The sequence below is a fragment of the Saimiri boliviensis genome, chromosome X (genome assembly GCF_048565385.1).
Source record: "Saimiri boliviensis isolate mSaiBol1 chromosome X, mSaiBol1.pri, whole genome shotgun sequence".
Taxonomy (NCBI): Eukaryota; Metazoa; Chordata; class Mammalia; order Primates; family Cebidae; genus Saimiri; species Saimiri boliviensis.
This window is the reverse complement of record NC_133470.1, coordinates 79,376,828-79,391,400: the sequence shown is the minus strand read 5'-3', so window position 1 is coordinate 79,391,400 and position 14,573 is coordinate 79,376,828.

Genomic DNA, 14,573 nt, shown 5'->3' with positions numbered 1-14,573 from the left:
TGAGACCTAGATGAAAGAAACAATTTTGCCAGTATAAAAAAAATGATATACCCTAATCTTCAATTTGATATTGCATGTAAGCCCCAGAAACTGACCATAAAACAATCAAATGAGACAATAATTACATAGCAATACTATTAAGATATTTAAACAGTGGACATTTTGAAGTGAAGATACAGGAAGCACTGGAGAGAAAGTGTTTATTTTCTGTGATATTTTTACTTTTCTCCTCTTATGAAAGCCAGGCTGATCCATCCACTGTTTTGTTTTGTTTAGTTTAGTTTTGTTTTGTTTTCTAATTGGAAATAGAGAGATAAGCATGCAATGAGAATAAGTTTAAGCTTTATGAGAAAAAGGTACAGCAAAAGGAGCAGAAGATCATAAGACAGCACTTAACTACTAATGCAAATATATAAAAAATGTTTAAGGGAGGCAAGTGATAAAAAGCATCAGAAAAGTAGAAAGCAAGAGAAACACACCATGATGTTGTAAGTATTAATAGCAAGTGGCACAAAAATAAGTAATAATAAAACTAGCTATACTTTAACATATTGAGGATGGAAGTAAGGCATTTTACAAAATTTGGGGTAGATACACTTCTAGGGACAATAACTAGCAAGTTTTATAGACCCAGATAGCTATAAGATTTTAAAATAGAGTTACCAAAACAAAGAGAACAGAAAAATAGACTGACTTGAGTGGGTACTCAGAGTCATCTGGTAACTATGCTAGTGGTCATACAGGAACTAACAAACAATCCACAATTGCCTCATGTGTACTGTGGTGTGGGGAACGCTCCCGTGTGAGACCCCTAAAAGGCGTGAGTCTCACTATACGGTGAGTTTGATCCCAAACACAGTTTCCTACTGGAGGCAGTCGAGCTATCCGGAATATAGGAACTGAAAGATGAATGATCAGTTTCTAATATCAACCACAATATCGTTTGGGCCTAAAACTATGCGTTGCTGCTAGACCGAGTGACCCCCTGCCGGCAACCGGTTCCTGCTTTTAACCTTTTTATGACTTTAAGTATAATCCTTAAACCTTACTTACCAGACTGCCTTGCACCCTAGATAATGGTTTAACTGTCGATATTTACAAAGCAAATGCCACCATAAGGGATGGCTTTGATTCCTGACTCAGAGATTCCTGAATGAGGAAATTGAGTTGAGTTAGGAGTAGACAAAGGAGAATCCGGTTAAGAGATATTCTGATAAGCAAAACCAGAGACACCTGCAGCCAGGAGGAATAATGTCTGGATGCAAACAAGCTTTGTGATTACAGGAAATTCTGTTACCTTTTACAACCACTGATTGTGTATCTGACTTTTCAATTGTATAGGCCATGTAAGGTATACATTTACATTTCGTCTTGCAACCATTGTGTATTTGACTTCTCTACTGTATAGGCCATGTGAGGCATACATTTACATTCCTCTTACTATGACGTAAACCAGAGCCAAGAAAGTGTATTTATTCCTGGCCTTTGAAAAATAAAATTTGCTGTTTAGGCACAGCCTATCAGCCCTCCAGACGCCTCGCTTTCTCTCTCTCTGTCTTTATTATTTTCTCAGGCGCACTCCCTCTTCCAGGTATTGGGACCCTCTTGCAGGTCGAGAGACCCCCGGGCAGACGTGCCTACCCGTCCGGACGGTCCACGACACTGTGGTCCACTTGATAAAGCATAGATATACTAATCAGCATTCCTCAGAAAAACGAAAGCAATAGGATGTGTGTACACATGGTTTCAGTTACCTGAAACTGCAGTAATTTATTAAAAAAAAACAGGAATTTATTTTTTATACTTATGGAAGCTAAGAAGTCTAAATCAATGGATCACCTTTGGTGGGGTCTTCTTTCTGGTTGGGACTCCAAAGAGTCTCAAGTTGGTACAGAGCATCACCTTATAGGAGGGCTGAGCATGCTAGCTCAGGTATCTTGTCTTCTTCTTGTAAAGCCACCAGTTCTACTTCTGTGATAACCCATCAATATATTAACCCATCAATCCTTCAGTTCATAAATGGATTAATAAATTCATGAGGGCAGAGACCTCTCATGAGCCAATTACCTTTTAAAAGACTTACCTCTCAATACTGCCATGCTGGGGATGAAATTTCAACATGATTTTTGGAGGAGACACACATTAAAATGATAGTATTCTTTCCCTGCCCCTCAGGAATAGATGACCTTCTCACATCCAAATATGCATAGTCCCAATCTCATCATATATATTAGCACCAACTCAAAAGTTCAAAGTCCCATATGTAAAGTTAAAAGAAGTTATCTACTTCCAAGGTACAATGGTGGGACAGGTATAGGGTAGACATTCCCATTGTGAAAGGGAAAAATACCCCAAAAGAAAGAAATAAGGAGCCCCAAGCAAATCTGAAACCAAAGAGGGCTGATATTAAATCTTAAGGATGGAAAATAATTTCTCTTAATTCCATGCCCAGTATCCTGTGCACAGAATTCTCAGTCCGTGCTTCAGCTCTCTCAAACTGGCATCACACACACTGGTAGCTGTATGGTTCTGGGATCTTGGGCAGCCCCACCTTCACTTTACTAGGCATTGCCCTGTGGGGACTAAGGCAAATTCCACCCCACATTTCTGCTCAGCATTGTGGGAGCTTATAGGAGCTCTTTGTGTTGACTCTGTCCTTGCAACAAGTCTCTCCTGGGCTCTAAAACTGTTTGGTACATTCTTCGAAATCTAAGTGGAAGCTGCCATGCTTACATAGGCTCTGGCATTCTGTGGGCATGCATAATTATCATATGGATGCCTTTAAGGTTTACAGCTTCATTCAGAGAAGCTGGTCAAGCTGCACCTGGGGCTACTTGAGCCATGGCTCCGGTGGCCAAGGAGTCTTAGACTGGAATGTAGGGCAGAGACATGAAGGGGACCTGGGCAGCAAGCCAATGGAGAGAAACATACCAAACAAAAGCTTGGGTCTTTTCACAAAAACAATTATGTTCTCCTAGGTCTCTTAGACTGTGATGGGAGGAGAAGACTCAAAGATCTCTAAAGACTTCAGGGTCTTCTATCCATTCTCTTGATAATCCCTTCTCTCTGTACTAATCTCCTTAGCAAAAGGTCATTCGATTTTATCCTTTGTTTCCTCTCACAAACATGCTTTTTCACTCTACATGACCAGGCTTACAGTTTTCCAAATCTTTCCACTTTATTTTCCATTTGATTACAAATTCTCTCTTTAAATCAGTTTTCTCTGATTTAGTTGCTAAAAGTAGCTATGTAGCAGCCCAAACACTTTGTTCCTTAAAAAATTTCTTATGTCATATCCTAATTCTTTGTTCTTAAGTTCTGCATTCATAAAGCCCTACGTTGGATATAATGCAGCCAAGTAATTTGACAGTGTATTAGTCCATTCTCACACTGCTAATAAAGACATACCTGAAACTGGGTAATGTATAAAGAAAAGGAGGTTTAATGGACTCACAGTTCCGCATGGCTGAGGAGGCCTGACAATCATGGTGGAAGGTGAAAGAGGAGCAAAGGCACTTCTTACATGGTGGCAGGCAAGAGAACATGTGTAGGGAAACTTTCCTTTCTAAAACCATCAGATCTCATAAGACTTATTCACTATCACAAGAACAGCATGAGAAAAACCCACCCCATGATTCAATTACCTCCCACCAGGTGCCTTCCATGACACAGGGGGATTATGGGAGCTATAACTCAAGGTGAGATTTGGGTAATGAAACAGCCAAACCATATTATCCAGTTATAAATAAGAAGAATGGCCTTTATTCTAGTTTCTGATACCTTGCTGCTGAGTTCTATCTAAAACCTCATAGAATGTCTTTACTGTCCAGATTTCTATCGGTATTCTTGACATAAACACTTAATCAATCTCTAAGGATTTCCAAACTTTTCCTAGTCTTCTTGTTGTCTAAGCCCTTATAAGAATCTTGTTTTTTTCTAGCCTGCTCCTCCAAATTCTTTTAGTCTCTTCCCAATACCCGGTTCCAAAGCAGCTTTCGCATTTTCAGTTATTCAATGTTATTCACTACCAATTTCCTGTCTTATTTCTTTTACTGCTACTTTTAACAGAATACCTGAAACTTCGTGATTTGTAAAGAAAAGAAATTTATCTTTTTATTTTTACACATATGGAGGCTAACAAAGTCTAAGGTCAAGTGGCCACATCTGGTGAGGGCCCTCTTACTGGTGAGGATTCTGTGCAGAGAACTGGAGCAGTGCAGAGTATCACATGGTAAGGGAGCCCAGTATGCTAGCTCAGGTCTTTCTTCTTATAAAGCCAGCAGTTCCACTCACATGAGAACCTATTAATTCATTAAGGCGTAAATAGGTTAATCCGTTTATGAAAGCAGTGGAGGTGGGCAAGTTCAAAATACACAGGGTGGAGTGGCAGCCTGGAAACCTGGAAGAACCAATATTTCAGTTCCAGTAGAAAAGTAACCTGCTGTGGATACAGGAAAAGCTGATATTGCAGGTAAAGTCCAAAGAAAGTCTGCTGGAGATTTTTCTTTTGTTCTGGGATGATCCTTCTTTATTTATTCTATTCAGGACTTCCACTGATTGAATTAGGCCCACTCACATTATGGAAAACAATCTGCTTTACTTAAAGTTCACCTATTTAAATTACAATGTCATCCTAAACACCTTGAAAAAATACCCACAACAACGTTGAATTAAATATATGGGCAATCTTAGCCCAAGCCAGTTTGACTATTATTGTAGGGCTATATAAGGACAGAACTTACCTGCATATATTTGCAACCTCCGATTGTGATCTCTGTTTACTCCACTCTAAATGGGTAACCATACTAGACTTTCTCTTGGTGCTCATATGAGTAATACCCATATCCCTTCAATAGCTAAAGAATAAAGCTAAAGGAAGGAAAATTGATTTTTTAAAACTTGAACTATATCAATCTTATTTATGGAAATTAAGAGGTAGAATAAGTCCAATGAGACAAAAAGACTTAATGTAATAAATACAGAGCTCTAAATTTTTACTCCTTTGCAGCTTTCCACTCGGAACAGTAATTGCTAATGTGATCTTGCTGGTATCACTATGACTTGTTTGAGATGCTTAATATAGCTGTAAAGCATTTGCCGTGTACTCTGTTATACTTCACCCATGGTTGCCTGTGCATTTTTCCCACCTGCAAAAGTAAACCATTTGAGTTTGGCTTATGCAAAATGACACTCATAAATAAACTCCTTTCATTGCTTTGTTTATTCTTTCCATGAAACTGAGGAAATTGTGTGCATTCTCATAGACTTGTTAATGATTGCATAGATATATGTAATTTCTGAGAACAAATTTATGAATTATTTAAAGAGGGATAAACTGCAAACATTAAAATATGCAATTTTGTTCTTAGCAATAGAATTTTAACCATATTTTGATAAACTAATTTATGAGGATAAGTTCTCCATTCTTTGTTTAAATTGCAGCCCTTTGGTTTCTCTTGCTTAATAACCATTTTTATATCCTCATTTCCTGGGGGGAGTGATGAAAAAAACTTTTGCTGCAAACTTCTGTTTAGTCATGAAATAATACTGAAAGCAGTGAAATTTTAAATAGCATTCTGTGACATTGTAAGTGATTTTATGATATATTTTGTATTTCAATTATAAAACCAAGTTGGATAGTATCTAAATAGATTCAGCCTTACAAAGGCCCCAGTCTATAACAAATTTTTGGTTAACAAAATTTTGGTATAATTACAACTATTTAATTAATCTACCTTCTGCTAATTGTTGGACATTGAAAACATTTAATAATGTAACTAATTATAATAAAAATTAGTTGCATAACAAGTTTGCAAATCTTGCAAAAGATGCAAACTTTCAAGAAAGTTATGTTGAAAAATCATGAATATTCTCGGAAAGCTTTTGACAAATGAGAAAAAATTAGAACCCGGCTAAGTTATAAGAGAAAACCTATAAGATATGACCTAAGAGTTGCTACAAAAAAAAAAAAAGTTTCAGCTTCAACAGATTAAGAGTTCCTTGAGAAAATGCATGTAACATCAAATATTTTTGCAAGAATATATTCTTCGTGATTGGTTTTAATCTGAAAGTGAAATGAAGGTAAAAGCTGAAACATATTAGGTTATCAGACAATATTATCTGGAAAATTACACTAAAAATAAATTATAAAACTAATTATGCCAAAGGTAATGTTAAGTAAACTTGTTTTTATAATTTCAGTTTTTTTTTAATCTTTCGGACGCATACCAACGATTATCAACCCTAGATATATGGTATGTTAGAGAAAGAAGAGACTTGAAATAGTATGTCCACTCTCCTACAGATGAGCCCATTACTTTCATCCCATTTTTGTGTGGCTGTGTGTGAAAATGATAGTCAGATTTAACTTTCCTCAGTATGTATTATTACAAATTTTTAGAAGAGAGAAGCTACTCTGACCAATTATTGCTGATGGAAGAAAGCACACTAAACTTTAAGGAGCTTCTTTTACTTTGTCAATTTTACATCCAGATCTTTAATACAACTTTTAGAAAGTTTCCTCTGTATCAGCCTCTAGAAATGTCTTTTTTTAGATCAGTTGTGAGAAATGATAATGTCCCTCTAAACATGTTCACTACATACTGTTAAATAACTTTAAAAAGTTAAAAAATATGAAATATCATTTGATCTAGATTTAAATGTGTGTATATAAGATATGTAAAAATCATGACTATAGTGGAAATTCAGTTGCTTGTGAATGTCAGCTTTGGTCAAGTTACAGTTTTCTTTCATGTTTCTCTATAAATTCATAATTTTCTACAACAAACTGATTTTTATAATCAGCAATAAATATTTTAATGAATTAGAAACTTCTCACTGAAGAAACTACAAAGACATGTTGGTTTACATTTCATTTATATTTATGTCTGCCTGAATCTCTCTGTCATGTATGACTGTATCAAATATACCTCTGTGTGAGTGTGTGTGCATGTCTGTGTGTAAAAATTTCCTAATCCTCAGCTTATCTCTATTTTTATTCTTTTGGGAGGGGAGTGGAAATGTAGGATCGGAGGCATCTGTGGACTGGTTTGAATCTTCTTGGAACTGGAACCACAGAGACCCACTGCAAAAAAAAAAAAAAAATGAGTATTTCACTTTTTTTACTGCAAGAGCATGGAAGAAATGCGATTTTAAAACTCCAGCCTATAGACAAAGTATTGTTTTGACCAAGATCTTTTGAGTTGATGTTTGAGAAGGAGACATACCAAAGCTTTTGTGTGTAATAACTGTCTTAGTCCATTTTCTGTTGCTACAATATAATAATACAAACTGGATAGTTTATAATAAAATGTATTTGACCCATGATACTGAAAGATTGGAAGTCCAACATCAAGGTTCTTCACTGGGGGAGGGTGTTCTTGCTATATCATAACATGACAGATGACATCAAATGGCAAGGAAGCATGCTTAAGAGTTAGAGAGAGAATATTGGGCTGCATTAGGCCCTTACTGCATTGCTAGGGAAAAAAAAAAAAAAAAAAACTGAGACCAACTAATTTATTTTAAAAAAGACGTTTAATTGACTTAGGTTCTGCAGGCTGTAAAGGAAGTATGGTGTCAGCAGCTGCTCAGCTTCTGGGGAGACTGTTGGAAATTTTCAATGATAGCAGAAATGATAAATCATTTTCAATGATAGCAAAGGGAGAGCTGGCATCTCACAAAGCAAGAACAGTAGCAAGAGGAGAAGAGAAGGAGGTATCAGACTTAAAATTTTTTTTTTTTTTGAAACAAAGTCTCACTCTGTCACCAGGCTGGAGGTGCAGTGATGCAATCTCGGCTCACTGCAGTCTCCACTTCCCGGGTTCAAGCGATTCTCCTGCCTCAGCCTCCCGAGGTAGCTGGGACTACCTGTGCACACCATCATGTCCGGCTAATTTTCATATTTTTAGTAGAGATGGGATTTCATCATGTTGGCCAGGAATCTCTCAATCTCTTCACCTTGTGATCTTCCTGCCTCGGCCTCCCAAAGTGTTGAGATTACAGATGTGAATCATTGTGCCTGGCCAAAGTGCCAGGCTTTTAGACAACCAGATCTTATGAGACCTCACTATTGAGAAGACAGCACCAAGCTATGAGGGATCTGCCTACATGACTCAAACTACCTTCCTTCAAGCCCCACTTCCAACACTGGGGATTATGTTTCAACATGTGATATCAATGGGGATAAATATCCAAACTATTAGTGATACTGTGAATTTCTTTTTTGTTGTTGTTTCTTTGAGATGGAGTCTTGCTCTGTTGCCCAGGCTGGAGTGCAGTGGCTCAATCTCAGCTCACTGTAAACTCTGTTGCCTGGGTTCAAGTGATTATCCTGCCTCAGCCTCCTGAGTAGCTGGGATTACAGGCACGCACCACCATGCCCAGCTAATGTTTGTATTTTTAGTAGAGGCAGGGTTTCACCATGTTGGCCAGGCTGGTCTTAAACTCCTGACCTCAGGCAATCTGCCCACCTTGGCCTCCCAAAGTGCAGGGACTACAGGCATGAGCCACCACACCTAGCCATGAATTTCTTTATATGCTTTTTGGCCACATACATTTGTATTTTGAAAAATGTCTATTTATCTGTTTATATCCTTTGCCCACTTTTTGAAGGAGCTGTTTGTTTTTTGCTTGTTAGTTTATTCCTTATAGATTCTGAATATTAATCCTCTCAGATGCCTAGTTTGCAAATATATTCTCTTATTGTTTGGGTTGTCTATTTACTCTGTTGATAGATTTTTTTTTTTCTGTGTGGTAGCTCTTTAGTTTAATTAGATAACACTTGTCAATTTCTGGTTTTGTTGGAATTAATATGGGTTTCTTCATTATTAAAGTTTTACCAGGGTCTATGTCTAGAATACTATTTTCCAGGATTTTTTCAAAAACTTTTATAGCTTTAGGTTTTACATTTAAGTCTTTAATCTATTTTGAGTTTATGTTGTAAGGAAGGGGTCCAGTTTCAATCTTCTGCATATAGCTAACCGGTTATCCTAGAACCATTTATTAAATAGGCAGTTTTTTCTCATTGCTTGTTTCTGTTGACTTTGTCAAATATAAAGTGTGTGTGTGATGTTATTTCTTGGCTCTCTATTTTTTTCCATTGGCCTATGTTTCTGTTTTTGTACCAGTACCATGCCATTTTGGTTACTGTAGTTTTGTAGTGCAGTTTGAATTTTGGTAATATGATGCTTCCAGCTTTGTTCTGATTGTTTAGAATTAGTTTGGCTATTTGGGCTTCTCTTGTTGTTGTTCCATATAAATTTTAGATTTTTTTTAATTCTATAAAAAATGTTATTGGTAGTTTGATAGTAATAAAATTGAATCTGTAAATTGCTTTGTGCAGTATGGCCTTTTAACAATATTTATTCTTCCTATTTGTCAGCACATGAAATGTTTTTTCGTATGCTTTTGTCATCTCTTATTTTTCTCAGCAATGTTTTGTAATTCTCATTGTAGAGATCTTTCACCTCACTGTTTAGCTGTATTCCTAATCATTTTATTTTTTGGTGGCTATTGTAAACTCAGCTTGAACATTGTTGGTGTATAGAAATACTGCTGATTCTTTTACATTTATTTTTTATCCAGAAACTGTTGGAAGCTGTTTATGAGATCTAGGAGCCTTTGTACCAAGACTGCAGTTTTTTAGACATTAAATCATATAATTTGAAACCAGAGATAGCTCGACTTTCACTTTTCCTATTTGGATGCATTTCATTTTTTTCTCTTGCCTGATTGCTCTGGGTAAGACTTCCAGTAATATGTTCAACAGGAGAGGTAACAATGGGCAACCTTGTCTTGTTTAACTTCTCAAGGAGAATGCCTCCATCTTTGACACATTTAGTATGTTGCTGGCTATGGGTTTGTCACAGATGGCTCATTATTTTGAAGTATAGTCCTTCAATGCCTAGTTCATTGAAAATTTTTGACATAAAAGGATGATGAATTTTATTGAAAACTCTTTCAGCATCTATTGAGATGATTATATGTTTTTTTTTTATTTTAGTTCTGTTTATGTAATGAATCACATTTATTGATTTATGTACATGGAACCATTCATGCATCCCAAGGATAAAGCCTACTTGATCATGGTGGTTTTAATTTGTGATGTGCTGCTGCATTTGGTTTTCCAGTATTTTGTTAAAGGTATTTTCATCTATCTTTATCAAAGATATTGGCTTGAAGTTTCCTTTTTTATATTTTGTCTTTTCTAGGGTATAGTGTCAATCAGAATGATGGTGGCCTTAGACAATGAGTTAGGGAGGAGTTCCTATTTCTCAATTTGTTTGGAATAGTTTCAGAAGAAATGGTACCAGATCTTCTTTATATATCTGGTGGAATTAGGCTGTGAATCCATCAAGTTCTGGGCTTTTTCTGGATGGTAGGGATTTTTATTATTTATTCAATTTGGAAACTCATTATTGGTGTGCTCAGGGTTTGAATTTCTTTCTGGCTCAGTCTTGGTAGGTTGTATGTTTCCAGTAATTTATCAGTTTCTTTTAGTTTTTCCAGAGGGTGTGCATAGAGGTCTTCATAATACTCTCTAATGTTTTTTCGTGTATCTGTGGATTTGATGGTAATGTCCTGTTTATGATATCTGATTGTGTTTACTTGGATCTTTCTTTTTCTTTATTAGTCTGGCTAGTGGTCTATCTTATTTATTCTTTCAAAGAAACTAATTTTGTTTTTGTCGATCTTTTGTATGGTTTTTCACATCTCGATTTTATCCAGTTCAGTTCTGATTTTGGTTATTTCTTGACTTTTGATAGCTTTGGCTTTGGTTTGCTCTTGTTTTTCTCACTCCTCAAGGTGTGATATTAGGCTGTTAATTTGAGATGTTACCAACATTTTTATGTGGACAATTGTATTTATAATCTTTCCTTTTAACATTGCTTTAGCTGTGTCCTAGAGATTCTGGTATGTTGTAGTATTATTCTCATTAGTTTCAAATAACTTCTTGATTTCTGCCTTAATTTCATTTTCATTCAGGTGAAGATTGCTCCATTTGTATGTAATTGTATGATTTTGAGAGATATTCTTGGTATTGATTTCTATTTTTATTACACTGTGGAGAGTGTGGTTAGTGTGATTTCATTTTGTTTTCAAATTTGCTGAGTATTTTTTTTTAAGGCTAATTGGTTGATTTTAGAGCATGTGCTAAGTGCACATGAGAAGAATGTATATTTTATTTTCTTAGGAAAGAGATTTCTGTAGATGCTTGTGAGGTTTATTTGGTCAAGTGTCAAGTCTTGTCCTGAATATCTTTGTGTTCGGCCTCAAAGATCTGTCTAATACTGTCAGGTGGAGTGTTAAAGTCTCCCACTGTTTTGCTATGGTTATCTAAATCACTTTGTATCCCACTTGGAACTTTGCGAATCTGGGTGCTCTTGTGTTGGGTGTACCTATATTTAGGATAGTTAAGTCTTGTTGAATTGAGCCATTTATTAAAATATAATGTCTTTCGTTGTCTCTTTTGATGGTTGTTGGTTTAGAGTTTCTTTTGTCTGAAATTAGAATAGTAACCCCTGCTTTTTTTTTTTTTTTTTTTGTACTTTTCATTTTTGCAGTAGATTTTTCTCTGTTTCTTTACTTTGAGCCTATGGGTGTCATTGCATGTGAGGTGTGTCTCTTTATGACAGCATACTGTTGGTTCTTGTTTCTTACCCCTCTGTACCTTTTAAATGGGGCAGTTAGCCCATTTAAATTCAAGGCTAATATTGATCCTGTCTTTGTGTTATAAGCTAGTTATTATGCAGACTTAATTCTGTAGTTGCTTTAACATGTCAGTTGTCTATGCATTTAATTGTGCTTTTCTGATAGCCAGTAACTGTCTTTCATTTTCATATTTAGGACTCTCTTAAGGACCTCTTATAGGTGGTAAAAAATTCCTTTTGCATTTGCTTTTCTGAAAAGGATCTTATGTCTTCTTCACTTATCAAGCTTAGTTTGGCAAGATATGAAATTCCTGGTTGAAGATTTTTTTTTAAGAATGCTGCATATAGGTCCCCAGTTCCTTCTGTCTTTTAGGATTTCTGCTGAAAGTTATACTGTTAACCTGATGGGGTTCCCCTTGTAGTTTGCTTGCCTCTTCTCTCTATCTGTCTTTTATATATTTCCTTTCATTTTGACCTTGGAAAATCTGATTACTATGTGTCTTGGAGATGTTCGTTTTGTATAGCATCTCACAGAAGTTGTCTGCATTTATTAAATTTGAATCTTGCCTCTCTAGTGAAGTTAATAAAATTTTCATGAACAATGTCCTCAAATATGTATCCAAAGTTGTTTGTTTTATCTCCCTCTCATTCAGAGATTCCAAAGAGTCTTAGTTTTGGTCTCTTTACATAATCCATATTTCTAAGAGATTTTGTTCATTTTTTTCATTTTTTTAATGACTTGGTTCTGGAAACAGTTTTTGGTCTCTGTGATTTTTCTTGAGCTTGTCTATTCTGCTGTTAATACTTGAGATCATATTATAAAATTATTCCAGTATGTTTTTCAGCTCTGTAAGATCAATTTGGTTCTTTCTTAAATATATATATTTTCTGTCTTTCGTCTCCTGTATTATTTTCCGATAGGTTCTTTGCAGAACAGGCGTTGTTTTGTTACATATGTAAATTCTTTTGTGGTGACTTTTGAGACTTTGGTGCACCCATCACCTAAGCAGTGTGCACTGTACCCATTGTGTAGTCTTTTATCTCTCAGTGCCCTTCCCTGAGTCCCCAAAGTCCACTGTATCATTCTTATTCATTTGCGTTATAAGTTAGCTTAGCTTACAATTATGAGTGAGAACATACAATGTTTGGTTTTCCATTCCCGAGTTACTTCACTTAGAATAATTGTCCTCAACTCCATCCAGGTTGCTGCAAATGCCATTATTTTGTTCCTTTTTATGGCTGAGTAGTATTCCATGGTGTGTGTGTGTGTGTGTGTGTGTGTATATATATATATCACATTTCCTTTATCCACTCATTGATTGATGGGCATTTGGGCTTGCTCCATATTTTTGCAATTGTGACTTATGTTGTTATATGCATGTGTATGCAAGTGTCTTTTTAATATAATTATATAATAACTTCTTTTTGTCTGGCTGGACATCCTGGAATGGAATTGAATCAAATGGTAATTATACTTTTAGTCCTTCAGGGAATCTCCATACAGTTTTTTAATTGTGGTTGTACTAGTTTACAGTCCCAACAGCAGTGAAAAATTATTCCCATCTCACCACTTCCATGCAAACATCTATTATTATTTTTATTTTTTAATTATGGCCATTCTTGCAGGAGTAAAGTGCTATTGCATTGTGGTTTTAATTTGCATTTCCCTGATAATTGGTGATATTGAGTCATTTTTCATATTTTTGGAGCAATGTGTATATCTTCTTTTGAGAATTGTCTATTCATGTCCTTAGCCCACATTTTGATGGGATTATCATTACTATTACTACTATTATTATTATCATTACTTTGCTCATTTGTTTGAGTTTCTTATAAATTCTGGACATTAGTTCTTTGTAGGATGCATAGTTTGCAAAGACTTTCTTCCACTCTGTGGGTTATGTGTTTACTCTTCTGATTGTCTTTTGCTGTGAAGAAGCTTTTTGGTTTAATTAAGTCTCATCTACTTACCTTTGCTTTTATTGTCTTTGCAACAAAACTTGGTCGTGGTTCTTGGTTATAAAGGCTTTGGCTAAATTAATCTAGAAAAGTTTTTCTGATGTTACATTCTAGAATGTTTATGTTTTCAGATCTTAGATTTAAGTCTTTGATACATGTTGAGTTGTATTTTGTGAGAGATGAGGATCCAGTTTCATTCTTCTACATGTGGCTTGCCAATTATTTCAACACCTTTTATTGAATAAGGTGTCCTTTCCCCACTTTATGTTTTTGTTTGCTTTGAGAAAAATCAGTGGGCTATAAGAATCTGGGTTTATTTTGGGGCTGTCTATTCTGTTCCATTTGTCTATTTTCCTATTTTTATGTCAGTACCATGCTGTTTTGGTGACTATGGCCTTATAGTACAGTTTGAAGTCGAGTAATGTGATGCTTCCAAAATTGTTCTTTTTGCTTAGTATTGCTTTGCTATGTGGGCTATTTTTTGGTTCCATATGAATTTTAGAATTGTTTTTCTGGTTATGTGAAAAATGATGATATTTTGATAGGATTTGTAGATTGCTTTTGGCAGTATGGTCATTTTCTCAATAATGATTCTAGCCATCCATGAGCATGAGATGTGTTTCCATTTGTTTGTGTCATCTATGATTTATTTCAGCAGTGTTCAGCAGTTTTCCTTGTAGAAGTCTATCACATATTTGATTCAGTATATTTCTAAGTATTTTATTTATTTATTTATTTTGCAGCTATTAGGGTTGAGAACTCAAAGGAGCTTTTCATAAATTTGATTATCAACTTGGTCACTGTTGATGTATGACAATGCTTCTAATGTGTATACATTGATTTCATATTCTGAAACTTTATTGAATTCATTTATCACATTACTGAATTCATTTAGCAGATCTAGATGTTTTTTGGATACATTATTAAAGTTTTGTAGGTATACAATTATATCATCAGTTAACA